Source organism: Sturnus vulgaris, chromosome 1 (genome assembly GCF_052056855.1).
Source record: "Sturnus vulgaris isolate bStuVul1 chromosome 1, bStuVul1.hap1, whole genome shotgun sequence".
NCBI lineage: Eukaryota > Metazoa > Chordata > Aves > Passeriformes > Sturnidae > Sturnus > Sturnus vulgaris.
Window position 1 is genome coordinate 146670690 of NC_142243.1, and position 17443 is coordinate 146688132.

The 17443-nt window shown below is 45.2% G+C and overlaps 1 long non-coding RNA gene across 6 annotated transcripts in view; it reads left to right on the plus strand.

Moving 5' to 3' along the window:
• The window catches only part of LOC106860581 (uncharacterized), a 154964-nt gene that overhangs the window by 124628 nt on the left and 12893 nt on the right, over positions 1–17443 (plus strand). For 5 of the 6 annotated variants that reach the window (XR_015808524.1, XR_015808525.1, XR_015808526.1 and 2 more), the window contains one exon: positions 1–17443. This exon is cut by the window's right edge and continues 12893 nt beyond it. This is a non-coding gene — a long non-coding RNA (uncharacterized LOC106860581). The other variant, XR_015808527.1, reaches the window with a different exon arrangement.

The following is a 17443-nucleotide window of genomic DNA, read 5'->3' on the forward strand; positions in this document are numbered from 1 at the left end:
ATATTTCTAACTATGGAAGCTCTCCTGAGGAGCTGCATTATGCACTGCTGTCCCTGGGATGGGATGCAGAGCAAGGAGTGAAGAGCTGCAATGTGCCAATGCAAGTTGCTTTTGTGAGGAGGGGGGCTCTCTGGCATGTCATATGGTAACAAAAGACGCTTTACTCTTGGTAGCAAAAATCCTTATCCTTCTTGGTTTTTTCCAGGACAGATGCTATTTCCTGTTAGAGATGTTTTGTATGCAAATCAAGGTGATACAACAAGAAAAAAAGTCCTGAAAGCAATCACACTGATAAACTCAGCCCACGGGGAATTCCTGCTTATCATTTATCTTTACTTTTTTCAATTCTGTACAAGATACTTCTTTGCATGTGCTTTCTTACAGTCTTTAATGTTTGTCCTGCAGATGTCCTGCTTGTGAACTACAGTGCTTGCATTTTGCAGGGCTCCATGTCAGTCTTCAGAAACAAAAGGCAGTAAGTGCTGGAAATTGGGGTTAACAGTCTCTGTGTTTCAGCTTGATCTTGCATTGAGCTGATGCTTTCTGAAGTTCAAGCCAGACATGAGCCTCACACTACAGATTGCCACGTGCCTGTAGTGATGATCTACCTGGAAAGGTGATCCCAGAAACCTCAGGCTTGAAAAAAAGAGAGACAAAAAGCAAAAAGAGCCAGGAAAAAGTTTGCCTAGTAACTTAAACAGGAACTGAGGCACCTCAAGAGATGGTGTGGGCAGCACTTCACTAATGCAGTAACACAAGTTAATCACCTCATTGCTCCAGCAAAGCAGACTCACATAGAATCACAGACTGGTTTGGATGGGAAGTGATTAAACATCATCTAGTTGAACTGCCTTGCCATGGGCAGGGACACCTTCTGTCTTGGGCATCCACAGCTTCCCTGGGCATCTGCTCAGCCTGTGCCCTACAGGTGTCCCTGTAAGTGGATTGGTCTGATCAAAGCCTTGCTCTCACCAGGCTGCCACCCTGCTGATGTTACAACAGGCTGTGAGGATGAAAAAAGACTCAGAAACAGAAAAGGACATGTCAGAGAGCTGCAGAATGGCATTGCCAAAGAACATTCTCATGTGTGTCCAGAGATAGCCACTGCAGCCCAGGCCTTGTTGAATCATGCTGTGGTTGTTCTGGCCTTTGTGTGGGTAACAGTGATAATCATATGTGTGGTGCTGGGTTTTATTATTTGCTTTTTTCCCTTAAATGTAAAATTAACAGCCAAATTGGTACTGATGAGGCAGCAAGGCTGGTGCAGCTTTTATCTATCCTGAGCCTCGGAACAAAGGAGGGGAGGAAAATGGCTTGACCAGTTTGGCGGCTGTGCACGTAACGGTCCCGGAGTTCAAAGCAAAAGGCACAACAGTCAGATACCCAAACCCGCCTGGGCTTTGGCTGATAAGTCACATTTCAAAGTAAAAGGCAATCCTGTAAGGGCTCTGCTGAGTGCCTAAAGCCTCCAGTGCTGAGTTGTCTTTAAAAGGGGATTTCATAAGGAGTAATATGAACAGAAATGGGTCTTTTGTGGTTTTATACATTCCAGGCATGCCAGGACTGTTCCTGTCAAGGATGGGCAGTCTCTGGGGTTTTGGGTTCTTTTTTTCCCCCCCCCCCAAATATTTGCCACAAAATAGCAGCTGAAATGGTGAAAAATAAATGAGAGTTGCAAAATCATTACAGTAGCAGTAATGGAAACTGTGAGGCTTATACTTAAACTGGCTGTGGGGTTTCACTCCATCTTCTGCACTGTTGCACTATGAGGATTGCTACTTTTACCTGCTATGACCACTTCAGGATGGATGATTTGAAAGCAGAGCTTTAACTGTTGGTTACCCAGGACCTCAAAAAACAGTGCTTTTGGTTTTTTCAGAAGCAATACTTTTCAGCTGAGCCACTCTTAAGTCTGAATTCCTTCAGTGTCAGTGCAGTTATGTGACCATACAGCATCTTTACATGATGATTTCTGCAGGTCTGTGTGTACAGAAATGGGGCCCAGCTGTTCCTGCTTCAGGTGCACTTTTGTTTTACACAGGTTGTGCCAGTTTGGATTGTACCCGTACATGTTAACACAGAGTTTTAATTGATGTAAGAGTTTCAATGCACAAAGTTGTGGCGCCTGAAATCTGAAAGAAGAGCACCTTCACTCTGCCTTAAAACAGTCTGAAGTTTCACATGCAGTAAAACACCAGATGTTTTGTGTAGAGCTGCCCTGTTAGATGAGTGTCTAATTCATAAGCCTACGTGTCCTGTTCTTCTCCACATGGATATTGCTCCTGTTGCTGTAGTCCTGTGTCTGGTGTAGTAGCAGAACCTCATGGACAGCTGGGAAAGCCATGGCCAGAGGTGTTACTGCTATCACCTCACAAAAAGTATGGCTGTAACAATGTGCAATTAAGTGTGGGCTTCAGCCCCCGAGAGACTTCCTACACAGACACTCAGTACCTTTATTAGCAGCACACACTGACCACAGCCAGCACCTTCATGACCTGGAGCTGCACCTTTACCTGCTCTGCAGGTGAGACTAATCCCTCTGTGGGGGGAGCAGAAAATGGAGCCAGGCTCATCCCAGCAGAGTCTGAACCACGGGACCATTGATATCCATCCTGACAATTTGTTTTCAGCCCAAGTTTGGCTGGAGCAGACAGAGGGTGAGAAAGCATCTCTTTGAAAGTGTCAGTAAAAGAGACACTGTTGGAATGAACCTTCTGGCCTGGTTTTATTAAACGTGAATATGGTTACTTAGTGGTGAACAGGAACTGGAGTGGATTTAAGAGATGGTTTTTGAGGCCCCCTCCCATCCTCCAACACAGGCTGATGTTGCAGGGAAGTCTCAAGGCTGTTGCTTGGGCTTTTGTAGATCTGTGGGTGGAGGAACTTAATCACCAGGGTTGTCATCAAATGCTGCACTTACAAGATACAAGGAAGAAGTGCTTGTATTAATTCTGTGCTCAACATAAATATTTTTCATCTTGGAGGAGTCTTTTAGCCTTCTGGACTGCTGCCATTTTGGCTTTTTTTTTTTTTTTCCCCTTAAAAAAGGAAAAAAAATTCTTTCCCCATCAGTGCTACCAACCACAGAAATTTGGAAACAAAAAGTCAGAAGGGGTGTTCAGCAGTGAGCTGTCTTTTTACTAGGGCCATCTTTTAGGAGTTGGTTTCGAAGTAGATTTTGTTCTGTCCACTCTCTGCTGTGGAAATATTTATTGCTATGAAACTGTAGCAAGCTTTATAAGTGGCAGGAAAAGCTACTTTAGTAACCAAACAAATGTGATTTCCTAGAAGTCACACAGGTGCACATTTGGAATTTTTTTGTTATGTTTTGTACCAAAATAATCTTTCCACTGATTTATCTGGAGTGGGAAAATTAGTGGACCCTGAGTTGCATTTTAATATAGATTTTATCCATTTAATCACAGCAGAAGGGTACATAGAGATTCTCTGTTATTCTTCTTTTCCTGTGTATTTGCTTAGTGTTTTGTGCCTCAGAATCTCTGTTTTCCCTCTTTCTGATGGTTTGAGAATTTTGACAGAGAGGATAAAAATGCTTAAAAGTTCTAATGTCCTTGGGAAGGCTATAAAAGTTACTCAGTGGTGAAGAGATGCAGGCAACCTGTAGTAGAGCCAGTTTTTGACAGCATGGGAAGTGGTTAGCGCCTCATTGGACATCCTCACATCAAAGCTGGACAGTGGGCTGCTTGAGATACTCTATTTGAACCACAAATTACTGGGCTTTGGGCAGAAATCACTGTATGAAATTCTGTGGTCTTTATTAGGCAGGCGGACAGACAAAATAATTTTGCTGGTTTCTCTCAGCTCTTAGAATTTATGAATCACATAGTCAGGGTGTTCTGAGGGAGGGTTTGAGTTTCCATGAAAAGTTTGCCTTGGTAGCATGCAGACAACAAAACGCATCTGTTCCCTTGTCCTTTCATCATGCTGTGTTGCTTTCGAATTGTTCCAGAAAGAGGATGAAATTGGCTTGTTATTTAAATTTTAGTATGGGTGGGTGGCCAAAGCAACTCTACCTTGGTTATTATGGGCTGCTGTGACCACAGGAGTAGATGGTGCCTCGTGCCAGCCCTGATTTAACAAACACCTGAGGACCGACTCATCACTGCAGCAGAGCCCGTGGGAATTGTGTGCCATGGGATCCTGCAGCAAGGCAGTGATTGGGAATATCTCCTCACACTCTTTAGTAGTAAGGATATAATCAGCTTGTAGCCTGGTATCTGATTAAACAGCACAATGTGGTAAAATAACCAGCCCCACACTGTTAGGTGTGGTAGTTGAATGTGTGTAGCTGGGAACAAAGAATTCAGGCTCTGTCTGAAGTGTGTGTGAGCCCATCTGGGGAGCACTGTGTCAGGAGAGCCTGTGGGATCCTCATGTGTAATCATGTGAGAGCAAGCTCGTGATGGAGCTGTGAGACAGAAAGGAACCCTGCAACTCTGGAGAGCCAGAAGGAGCAGGGATGTGACTCGTGACTTTGTCCTTTTAAAGGGGGACGCTGCCTGGTGTCTGTACTTGAAGAAGGGAGAGGAAGTGCCAGGAAGAATTCCTGGAAAGTCACAGATGACTTGGGTTTGCCTTGACTCCAGGTCTGAGGAGTGCAGTGTGTTTGGTTAATTGGGATGAAGGCTGGCAAGGGGGTGACCACATCTAGAGGAAGAAAGTTTTGATCAGCAGGTTTGGGGTAAGGAGGAACCCTTAGAATTTCTGTGTCCTTTTCCAGATTTTAGAGGAACTGTCTCTCTAGCATTGCAACTTTAGTCTAAAATATTTGGCTTACTGTGTAGAGGTCTTGGGTGAAAGGGACTGATACGCAGTGTAGTGAAGGCAGGACGGACTCTTCGTGTTTTTCTGCCTTTATGCTCAGAACTCTGGTACTCCCCAACACCTTCTTCCCTCAAAGAAGGGAAGCACCTTCTACCCCTCCCTGGGGTAGAGAAGTCCTGCCACAACACTGGGAATAGTGTAAACTGTCAGGACAAAATGCTTTGGAGCCATGTCATCTTAAGACAGGTGTCTAAGATATCTGGCTTTCCCCCTGGTAATGGCTGTTGGTCTCCAGCCATGTGGGAGACCAGAAATTTGGCTGAGATGTGGACTCCTGTGCTTTGGATGTCTGAAGCTGTGTGAGGTGAACGCCCCTCTCACTGCCTGTGTGCGTGATGAGGAGTTAGTGGAACAAAGAACTTAACAAAGGACCGTCTGACACCACCTGAGATGAAAATTATATGGAAACTTTAATCAGCTCTTTGCAGCTGAGCAGTCTCTGGAGGTCCTGTACCAAACATGACCCACTTGCTGAACCCCAGCAGTGCAGCACTGGGCACTCCTCTGCCTGCCTTCAGAAGAATGAAAGGACAGCAGTGTAAAAAGAGATAAAGACAGCAATCAGTGGTAAGTCTTTAATAAGAAAGAGCTGGGGTATTTTGTTCATTATTAAAAGCAAACCCATCTTCTGCAGTATTTCTCTTTGTGTGGTGCTCAGAAAGGAGGGAGATGTTTGCAGAGGTTTGTTGTCACTCTGGTGAAATGTTTTCCCAGTTCTTTCCCTGCACCCTGGCTTGTCCCATCCCAGTCCTTCCAGGCATGCCATTTTGGGAAGCAGCTGTGAGCTCGTCCTCAGGGCTGAGTTCAAACATGGTAGCTGTCCTGGGGTAGGCTGCTTTGCAGGGATGGAGGGAGGGCTCTTGCCACTGGCAAGGAGCAGCATGACTCTTTTGCCAGTTGTCTCAGTTTGCTGTCAGGATGGCATCCCATGATGGCTTATCATGAGGCCAGCCTTCCATCCCTGAGCTCCCACAGATGTTACCACTTTTCTGTGGCTTTAGATTAGGGCATCTGAATAGATAAACAGCAATGGATAAAAATCAAATCCAAAACCTCTGGGCTTTGAGAGGATAATAGCAGTGGACTATTTGCAGCAAACTATAACCCATGTCCCCTTTCCAGGTAGATGTTGCTGAGAAGATGATTCCCGTGTGCTCCTCAGAAGGGCTGCTGAGCTGCCAGACAAGCACCAAGCTTTCCCCCTCCTGTGTGCAGTGTCCTGCTGGCTGCAGCCCTTGCTGGACCCTGGAGGATGCAAGGCTCTGGCACTCCCTGGGCTGCTGAGGCCTGGCTGGACTCCCTGGACAGAGTGATGCTCCAGGGCCTTTGAATGGCTGTCCAGAACAGTGAGGGAAAACTACCTCCTCCCTGGACACAAATCACATTGATTTCTTGGTGGTTTTGTTTGGTTTTTTTTTTTTTCTTTTGGCCGTCTGAATAACTGAAGTACAAACCTCTTTCACCTATTTGACATTAATTCACTAATGGATGACAGTTTGGTTTTTAACTAAAGGAGTGATGATGCAGTTATAAAACTCACATCCATTATGTATCTTTGAACCATGTGAAAAGTGTGAGTTTTTACAGAAAACATGAGAGTGGTGGGAGCTGTGGAATAAACTTTTTTAATGCCTGAATTTTAATTTAAGTTTTGAATTAATGAGATGTATTTCATGGGACTGAGAAAGCTGTGATTTTTTCCCCTTTTCTTCCTTCAGTGTTGGGTTTTTTTATTGTTGTTTTTGGTTTTGGGGGGGTTGTTGGTTTTGTTTAGTTTTTTTTTTTTTGTAATCAAAATATTTACTCATTTCACAAGTTAAATGATTTCTCATAAACAAGTTAGTGTCAAAAGAAAAATAAGGATGAGGAGAGGCCAAACATTGCGTTTTAGTTATCTCCTATTTTTTCCTTTTAAGCTTCAGCAAAATGGCAATTGTTTCATTTTGACCCACTTTCAAATCACATTAGCAAATGAATACAGAATGGGAAGGATAATCGTGTGAACTTCAAAAATGCAGCAGGACAGGAGAGAACAGCAGCAATCCTGCTCTGACCGTCTGCCCAGACTGCGGTGCTTTCGTGTGTCCTACAACATTTTTTGTGTCACCAATAACAAATTTCCAGTGATTGGAAGGGGATAAGGAAAAAGGACCTCCCAGCACTCCTTTCTCCATTTTCCTTGGCTCCCTTTCAGGTGTCAGCAGTGTGCATCTCACAGTCACTGCAGCTGAATCAAGCACTTTGTTCTTGTGTAGAGCCCATCAGTGCAGATAAGTGCAAGAGGGTGCTTGCTCTGGTCCCTGAGCTCTGGAGCCTGCCATTAGTGCCAAGGCTGAGCACAAAAGACACCCAGAGGGAGGGTACATCACCTTCATTTAGCAGCAGGGAGCTCCCAAGGCCCACTGAGCTCACCCACATCTCTCCCGGCTTGTGGGAGGAAGGACCTTTGGCTATGATTTATCCAAGATTTTGCTAAGCTGCTCTTCTCCACAACAGGTCTGCCTTTGCAGGGAAGGCATGCCAGCAGCTTCCTCTGGGTTTGGAAAAGTCAACTCCATAGTTACTCTCTTCCTGGAGAAGCACGTTGGATTTACCTTAGGAAATTAACAGATCTAAGCTGCGTGGTTTGTGTGAAGTTCAGAAGAGCTTAGTGGCATTTCTTAATCATTATCAAAATAGTTCACTGTCTGATAACTTTGGCATTCCCAGCTTTGGCCTTACAGTAGGAGCAGGAGTGTTTTTTCTTCCATGAGTCCCTGATTTTTCTTTGGCACTTGTCAGGTGTAGGGAAGGACGATCTTGGTGTTGCATCTCCTGAGACCTTTCTCCCTGTTATCCTCAGTCAGTGCTTAGGAAAGACGCAATATGAGCTGGTTATCTATGAAAAAAATTGTTTTTTGAATATTGGTGTGTGAGAATATTCCAGTCTCTGTCTGTCTGCTTTTGTCACTGTGAGATTGAGGCGTTGCCTCTGTCTTCTGTCTTTATTCCCATTTGGTGATAGGAAACAGGCTGGCTGAACAGCTGCAGAAAAAGTAGCAAGCCCGAGACATGGGATGCTGATACAGCTCCCCAGTGCTCAGAGTGCTGCTGCTGGGAGTGTCCAGCCTCAGGTGAGCCTGGCAGTGACCCCCTGCCTGCCTGGGACCTCGTAGCCTCAGGGTATGAGTTACTACCAAAATTTAACACTGTGTCAGCCACGTCAATAAGGAAATAGCATTCTCTGCTCATAACGGGAGGGAGATACGGCTCTGCATGGCTCCTTGAGAGCTGCCTAGCGTTTGTGCACAACTCCATATCCAAAGCCTCCCTTTTCCTGGTGCCTGACCACCAGGTGACAAGCAGAGGTACAAAATCCCTGTCCCCAGCCATCTGCAGGGAGACGAGACACCCAGGGACTAGCCCTGGCACTGCTCCCTGAAGCTTGTGGAAATGCTATTGCTTCCAGATGTCCTGCCTGTCCCCTGCATGTCCAGTCATGTTTATTAAACCTCTGCAGCAGATTGGGATTGGGAATCAAAGGGATAAAGCACAGTTTGGGGTCTGTGAATGGTTGCAGAAACCTGGGGCAGGGAGATGGGAGCAAGGAGTGATAATGTGCTAAGCCACTGCAGGTGCTGGATCAGCAGAGGGTGAACCAGCCCTTGCTGCCCTCCCACCAGCAGGCTCCCACAGAGATGTGCAATTCAAACAGCAGAGACCTTTGGGGAGGGGAAATTTCTCCTGACTTTTGGCATCTCTTCTTGCCCTGGTTGGCAGCCATTGTTGGATGTGTTGCCTTATGCCAAACTTATTCATAGATGCCTAATCCTCTGCAGCCAACCAGCTCAGTGTCGAGGACTTCCTTCCAGCAGCCAGATATGTCAGTACCATTATACATGTGGGTCTTGAGTGACTTGTGCAAGGCCAGGCAGCAAGCTTGTGGCTGAGCAGGTGTTGAAAACCAGCTCTCCCAAGCTTCGAGTTGGCAGCCTTTCCACCAGGAAATCCTTCGTTTAACTTTCCACCGCAGCAGATGGGGTTGCATCAGTGTAGGAGGGACGTCTCCATGCACTCGTGCATTTCTTCCCGTCCTTCCTCACCTCCCCACACTTCTCCCTGAAGGCATCTTCTCTCAAGGTGAAGAAATATTGCTGGTGTCCAGAAGAGAGCAGAAAGGGAGCTGGATTGCCTCCGGCACCATGCAATGAAGAAAAGAATGGAATAGTTTTGGGCAAGGTTCAAGGCAGGTCATGCAAGTTTGCAAACAGCTTCTGCAGGGCTCCATCACCAGCTCTTATCCATGAGAGTCTGTCAGGTGTAGCAGCAGGTTTCTCTGCCACCCGTCACATCTCTCTCCTTCAAAGTGGGAACAAACTGGCCTGGAACAGGCTGACCTTCTGCATAATTATTTCTGCTTTTTTTTCCCCCCAAGTCAGGGGCACCCGAGTGAAAGCTGAGGAAAGCTAAAGCAACCTTAGCTTTTTGTCAGCTTTCCTTGCAACAGTGACAGGGCTGTTGTTCTGCTCTTGGCATTAAGTAAGAAATCAGTGTTACCATGGGAGCAAACTCCCAAACAGGTGGCGATCACACACATATTAACCTGAACCAGTGCAGGAGGCACCACGTCCCCCTGCGGATCCGCCGAGGGTAGAGGAGATCTCATTACTCTTTGTTTGTGCTCAGAGTGTGGCTGTCCAGAGGATGGTGCCCAAATAGATAAGGCTCTAGGCACAGATGTCTGGTTTGATTATTCCTTTCCTTTTGCAACAAACCATATGGTACTATGGGCAGCACAGATATCTGGTAATCAGAATTCCTGGGCTCCCTCCCTGACTCCGCCATTCACTCATTTAATTTTCAAAACAATTTTCATGCATCAGCAAAACTTGCTGCCTCGAACCTCCCCACTCCCTTAAAACAAGAGCTCTCCCACATCACTGGAGGTGCTTTTAAATACAGTCACCATGTCTTGCTTTGCTATGACAAAATTAGGTGCACTTAATGCTGACAAACTACTTTGCCACCAACAGATAAAAGACACTACAGACAGGTTGCTAATCAGTTTGATTAAGTAAAGCACCTAAAGTTTGCCACTGCTGCTGGACGATTGCAGGCTGATCCATCTATAACCCACAGGAGTAAGATGAATTAGGCATGATAAGGATTGTTTGGTTTCTGGTGCGTCAACCAGTGAGTGAAATGACTCGGTGTTTATATGCCAGGTCACAGAGAAAAGTTTCTTGCGATTGGAAGTGATTAGGCACACTGATTAATGCTTCCACTGCTCTTTGATCCAGAGCTGCCAGTTGGAATGAGTCTTGCTGCACAGAGACATCCCAACTGCCTGGTAATGAAAGTGCAGGGGGTAGAAAATGGACTGAAAAAATGCGGGTGGGGATGGGAAGGCTCTGCTGTAAGATACACTCTTTTTTCATTGGGCTCCAGGCTTGCTTTCTTTGAACCATCATCTTATTCCTGGAAGTCAAGGCAGTTTGTAACTCATATTGTGCTTGTCAGGTTTATTCATTCTAAAGAAAATATTCAGGAACATTGCCAAGTCATCTCAGCTTCCAGCACTGATAAGGACCTCAGGGTCTGCTAAGTCCTAAAAAAGCTTTAGAATACAGCACTTTCTAAGTAGTCTCAACTCTTGTGAAACTGTTGTTTCTTAGTGTGCAGGTGGCATCTCCTTGTGTTGGATGTTCTTTCTTTCAGCCATAGGAATTCCCATTTTGAACCCTCAATTAGATTATCCCTCTTTTATAATAGGTGGCATATTTGAAATAATTTCCTATGACAGGACACAGGAAGATTTGCTTGAGCAAGAGATAGATTCCCCACCATTTCTTACTGTTCCCACACCAGTATACCATTTGTCTTCATTATTTTGCCTCTCCTTCATATTTTGGGTTCTGTGGTTGAACCATGAACCAGCTGGGGGACATGAACATGGCTGCATTGCCCACTGCATTTTTTTACAGCCAGGACTGCATTGTTTGTCATGCTCACTGTCACACCTGTCTATCCACACTTGGTCCTTCTGGGGTGATGTCCTCTCTTGTGTGATTTGTGTATATCAGGATGGGATTTAAATAAAAATCAAGCATAACCTGTTAGCAGGTGGTGAATGGTCACTCAGAAGAGCTCTGGAAAATTAGCATTGAGGACTCTAAAATGTCTGGCTGTACCACGGAGCTAAATTTCAGGTGTCCACACCCAAGGGCATTAAGCCATTCCCAAATCACTATGTGCTCTCTGTTTTAGGAGAGCCCCCAGATCCATAGGAACTTGCCTCAAAATGCTTCTACTGCAAACCCAGGTGGTTCAGCAGCAGCAGCTGCTTTTGTTCAGGGAAGGGAGGAGGCAGGAGCTGGGGTTGCCCCCTCCTCAGGCTACCCAAAGACATCCTTGCTGCTGGTGGCCACCTCTGTGCTGGCCACCCCTGTGAGCCGTGCCTGAGCCCTGCCTGAGCACTGAGCATTCTGTCCATCTCACATTTCTTTTTGCTTGTATTTGTGCTGAAGACTCCTGATTTTACAAAACATGGGAAAACTTTTGAGATACTGGAGGTGTTCAGGAGTTGAGAAACCAGTGGACGAAAGCTGGTGCCCACTGGGTGTAGGTCAGTGTCCGGAGGAAATTGCAACGCTTTTTAAACCAAACTTCAGTTTCTTTGGGTGTATCTACTTTTCCCATGTTTTGCCAAGCACAAGAGCTTGCAGAGACCAGCACTGACAACTTCTTCTTTGACATGTTAGGCCCCTGTCCCATCTTCCATTTGAGTCAATCACCTGCAGAGACAACTAGCCAGACACCTTCCCACGACCATTTCACATATCCAGACATTATCTGTACCTTCCCTGTACTCATAGGCCTGGGACCACAGCTGGTCCTCATACAAAGCTTCTGATCTGTGATAGTGCATGAAGTCACCCCAAGCTAGGCTGGCAACTTTGGGATTTCTCTCCTCTGCTCAGCTGTTTTCACAAAATGCTTCAAAAGCTTACCATCTTTCAGTTCTCTTGATATGTTTGGTTCCTTCCAGCCAGTGTATTCAGCAAAGGGAGGATGGACAGATTGGATATAATTCCTGGATATTTTAATGTGGGAAACTGGTATAAAATATGAGTATACATCAGTTTCCTGCTTTTGTGAAGTTGTGCCTCATACCTGTTTTCAAGCCTATGTTGTCTTCCTGTGCATGGTCTGAATCAGTTATTATCTAATTGCAGATACTTTTCATAAAAATAGGTGCCTACTCTGCCTATTTTCCGTTTCCAGGTGGCTCCATGGTGGCTGCTTGGCTGCTGCCAGCCCTGCTGCTAATGTTCCTGTTTTCCTCCCCAGCCTGTGTGGCTGCCCTGGCATGTTGCTGGGACAGGAGCGGTGACGCAGGGTCTCCTGGAAGGGCCAAGTAAAACACAGCTGGGCACCATCCCAAGTACCTCAGAGACTGCTGCACCGAGTAGTTCCCATTGTCTCAGACATCTCATTGTACTTGATAGCGACAGAGGTGTCTGTATCACCCTCGTTTACAGCAAGCTAGTGGCTGGGGCCAGGAAAGGGAGGAGTTTGGGGTTAGACATGCCTCCAACTCCTCAGGGTAGGATTCACTGCTTATCAGAAGCAATTTTGGAGAGGTATTTCAGGTGTGGCTTCCGTGATGGAGACAATTTCATGTTGGTGGAAGCCATCCCAGAGGTGTGTGACAGCACTTGGTGGCCCCAGCACCTCCCCAGGCACATGCTCCTGGCACTGCTCCAGCTCATTGCCAGCCTACTTGCTGCCTTGCTTGTCTGCCACATGCAAGACAAGAAAAAATGTTGGTGTGACTGATAAACCCAGTCCTCCTTATCATGTTCATCTTGGTATGGACCTAGCAGGGAGGCACTGGGATGGTGAGTTTAAAGGTGGCTAGCCAAAAGGTTAGACAGCTCAATCATTTGCCTTGTTACTGCTACCACAGTTAACCCTTTGGCTGCTGGCCCTGGAGTAGGGTATCTGTGAGGCTCTGTTCATTTCTGGAGCTCATGGCTCAAGCCATGTCAGGTGTTTCTGCTAGGCGAGACTTTTGGTTCCAGCCAGTTCTGTCTTTACTGGTAGCAGTTGCCTTTTTTCCTCTTCCATGAGAGGTTGCTGCTCCCAGTGAGATGCATGCCTGACCATGCCCATGAGGTGAAGGGCAGGACTTATGCTTCAGGCTGGCATGATATACAGCATAAAACAAAACTGTAGTTGGGGAGGCATGGCCAGCAAGAAGCACAAGACTCAGAGCCCCTCTGGGCAGGGTTAGACTGAGCAGACACCTGGCAGAGAGAGTGTCTGCCAGGTGTTCAGGTTAGGGTGCAATCCAGGGCATTAAAAGTCTGGGTATGTGAGAGCTGGAGCTGCTGTCTGAGTTAGTAAGAGATCTTAAAGATCTTTGTATGTTGGACATCCATGGAAAGAAATTGCTGTTGGATCCTTACTGCTCCAAATTGAAAAGCTCAGGACAATTTTTCCCCTGACATAAATGCATAGCAAAGTGTCCTATTGAGAAGATACAGGAAGGAATCACAGAAACAGAGACTAGACCAGGTTAGAAGGGACCTCCTGACACCATCTGTTCCAACTTTATATTAGAAACAGGGCCTTAGATTAGGTTAGTTGAGGCCAAATCAATTTACATCTTTATTATTTCTAGTGAGAAAGATTCCACTTTCTTCAGGCAACTGGTTTGGTTGCTCTCACAGAAAAGCATTTTTTTGATATTCAGGTGGAACTTCCCTAGAAGTCAATTGTGCCCATTGTTTCTTCTCCTATCATAGTGCATCCTTGTGAAGATATCATGTCTCCTCCAGAACTACTTTTTAGGTATTGGAAGGCAGTGATTTGATTTCCCTGTCGAAGTCTGAGCAAGCACAATTCATTCAGTTGTAAAGCTCTCCACTTCCCTAATCTTCTTGGTCCCCTCTGGACTATCTCCAGACTTTCAATGTCTCTTGAGCTGGGAAGAGAGAAACTGGACAGTGTGTTCCAGATATAGCCTAACAGGTGCTGAGCTGAGTAGAAAATTCACATCTCTTCATCTACCAGCAATAGTCTCACTAATTCAGCCCAGGATGCTGTTGGCTGTCATTGCTGCCAGGATACTTGGCTGGCTCATGTTCCTCTTGCTGTCTGCCAAGACACCCTGTGCCTTTTCAGCAGAGCAACTGTCCAGCCAGCCAGTGCCCAGCTGGTGCTCCTGCTTGGGATTATTCCATCACAGGTTCAGGACTTGACATTTATCTCTGCTGAACCTCATGTTAAACTTCATTCTTGTTGGCCAAATCTCAACAGCCTCTTGAGGTCTCTATATGGTGACTTTTTCTTCCAGCATTGCTACCTCTTCACCCAACTTAGGCTCATCTTCAAATTTGGTGACAGTGCATTCAAGCCTACCTTCCAGACCACTTATATAGCTGAATTGCATTGACTCCAGAAGAAATTAATTTGTGCCCAGCTGATGGCATGACTTTGAGCCTTTTAACTTTTGAGCCTCTGACAGTCAGTTCCTCTGCTATTTTTGTGTTTCATCTGCCCAGACCATATCTCACTGAGTTGTCACAAAGGATTTTGAGGGAGGCTGTTTCAAACACTTTGTGAAAATCAAGTTGATGATGATATCCACTACTTTCCTTTCATCCACTGAGCACGTTTTTTGGTCAAACAGGATTGACCCTTCAGTTTGTCCATGTTGGCTTTTCACAGTCATGTTCTTGAAATGTGTTTGCATGGAAATAGCTTTTGTAAGGACCCGTTCCATAGTTCTCTCAGGGACTGAAACAAGGCTGACTGGTCTGTAGTTTCCTGGCCCTTTCTGTAGGTAGACATAGTCTCCAGACTGGAAGATATCACTCTACAAACCTGCTTACTCTTTTGTTTTTCACTTTGCCTACATGGAGAAATATTGTGTTTCACACCAGACAAATGGCTCAAAGCCCTATGGATGTCAACTTGCATAAACAGAAGATCTGTGTGTGTGTTGATACCAGTGCTAATTTGTTAAACCTAGCAAAATCTGGGCTGGAAAGGAAAATACTTCATGGTGACATTTGGTCGTCACCTAAATTCTAAAGGCTCTTGTTGATGGTGAAATAATCCTATCTGCACATCTAGGTGAATGGAAGTGCAGTTCTATATAGATTGAGCTATCATTAATATTACTCTTGCAAGTTTAATTTAGCAGGGGCTGGTCTTTGGTCTTACATGCATTTGGCAGTCAGGATTTTGGCCTCTCTGGAAGCCAGTTCTCCTCAAAGACTGAGCTTGGTTTCAAGGGACTGTTGTGATACTGCATGCAGCTGACTGGTACTGTGATGATGAGGTCCTTAGATGGAGTTGTCACCTCGTGAGATGTAACTAGAGTTCTTTTAGGTGAAAGGTATGTATAACGTTTGCACAGACCAGAGCAGTAAGTGGCCTAGTTTTGGACTTACATTGATATCAATAAACATATATATCAATATATACATTATTTAATCAATGCAGTTACTTGGCATGATCACCCTGATATACAGCAACATACACTCTCAGACTTGCATGCTTCTTGCATGTTCCAAAACAAGATATACATCTTTATCTCAGACCTTCCAGTTTTGAAATATTAGGAGTTATCCAATGATACCATAGTAGTTGAATTGGAACAGGAGTTTACATTTTAATAATCACCACATTAAATAGGAAATCTCTCCACTGCCAAAGGATGGGTTTTTCTGCTTCAGCTCAACAAGTGCCCAAGTCCTTCATATATCAGTTGTTGGTGGGTCACAGTTGGGCGTCTGGGAAGAGCAAGAGGAGGATGGTAAGGACTGAATAGGAAGCTGTCAAAAGACCAGGGAGGTTCATGTGAGGCCTCTGAATGGGACTATCCTCCTAGGCAGGGATTTGCTAACATTCAGCTGCACATGGGCGTCCCTCTTCTGCACCAGCGAATTAAAATTTTAAAGTGTAATTGTAATTACAGTTGTAATTCTAAGGCAATTAACATGACATTGCTTAGCACTGTTATTAATATTCACAGAGCAGGTAGCTATGTGTCTTCCCTTTAGGAGAGTGGAAACCCAGCATCCACCCAGCACCCAGGTTCTGTTAATACTGAGTTATTTCAAGATCCTAAGAAGGAAAGTGTTCTTTTCTTCCTAATTTTTCTGTTCTGTTTTCTTTTTCTTTTCTTTTTCTTTTTTTTTTTTTTTTTCCTCCTCACTAGAATTACCTGTTTCTGGTCTGTCTGGAAAGGGTCAATAGAAAACAAGATTCCATTGGAATGTTGAAACATGTCATTGCAACACCCATGGTCAGTATTATGTGTGTATACATTAATAGTCAGCTGAGTCTAAATAAACATGCAGAATGCCTCGTTTGGGCCAAGCAAGAAGTGGCAGCTGTTTGCACTGGTGCTTCCCCCGTGCTGTGGGCTACCTGCTGGCTTTGCAGAGGTAGAACAGTTTGGGGTGTCATTTGCTCGAAGCACTTTGCCACACCCTCCCACAAGCTCTCCCTCCCTCTGTCTGGCTGCTTGCAGGTTTTCAATGAAAGGCCCTGTTCACACATGCAGCAACTCAAATTATCTCTAAATAAACCAGTATATGTGGAGAGTAATTCATGAGTGCTTCCAGCACAGTGATAAATGGCAGGCAGGGCCAGTGCATACAAGGTGGCCCCTCAGGCATGTGTCTCAATCAAATTGTGCAAAGATACTGTAGAAGGGTGTGGAAACATGACCTTAGAATAAGACCTGTGTCTTTTGGAGCTTTAGAAACCAGATTTTAAGTGACAGACATGCAGTATTTGATCTGTCCCCTCTTGTCTAATATTTTATTTCCAGAACTTGACACGTACTTCAGGTTTTACCCCCTATTCCTCTCCATGTGACTACCAGTCTGCTTCCTGAAAAAAAGTCCCCTTATCCCTTTAAAGGTACCTTAAACAGCCAGGTGTGATAAATAATAACAATAAATTTGAAAAGTTTATGTACTGACCAGCTGTTTTCCAGCCCTTGCTGACAAAACTCTTGAAGTGCAGTTGTGCTTTGCCTTAGCAGACACTATTTTTCTGTGATGACCAAGAGAGAGTGGAAAAGTTTGCAAATTGAAGAGCTGTAGGAGGTTGTGGCCAGGTTTATCCCAGCAGGTTAAATAGGGACAAGGCATAACCCTGGGCACTGGTGTCTACCTTTTCCTTCTGTGAGCTGTTAGCGTGGCTCCAGCCCCAGCTAGAGCTCCTCCAGACAGTGTCTGGGCACCATCTGTGGATGCACACTGGCCAGAGGCTATCACCAGTAGTAATTAGGCAGAAGGCACCTCCTTCTGGGGATGTGAAAGGGCTTGGCTGTCTGGATATGAGCTGCTGGGCAGTTGGTTCCAGTGCCAAGGGATGGAACCAACTTGTCTTATTTACATGTATGGACAAGATGAAGGTTTTGGAATACAAGAGCCTCAGTGGTGAGGTAGAAATATGTGAATTTTGCAATTTCTATTAAACTTTTAAGTACTGCTTTTAGATACTGTCTCTCTTGAAAATCCTATTCTTGCTGAATTTCTATTATTGCTTTCACATGGCAAGAAAGGGAAGAAACCCTTTGACTTCAGACAGT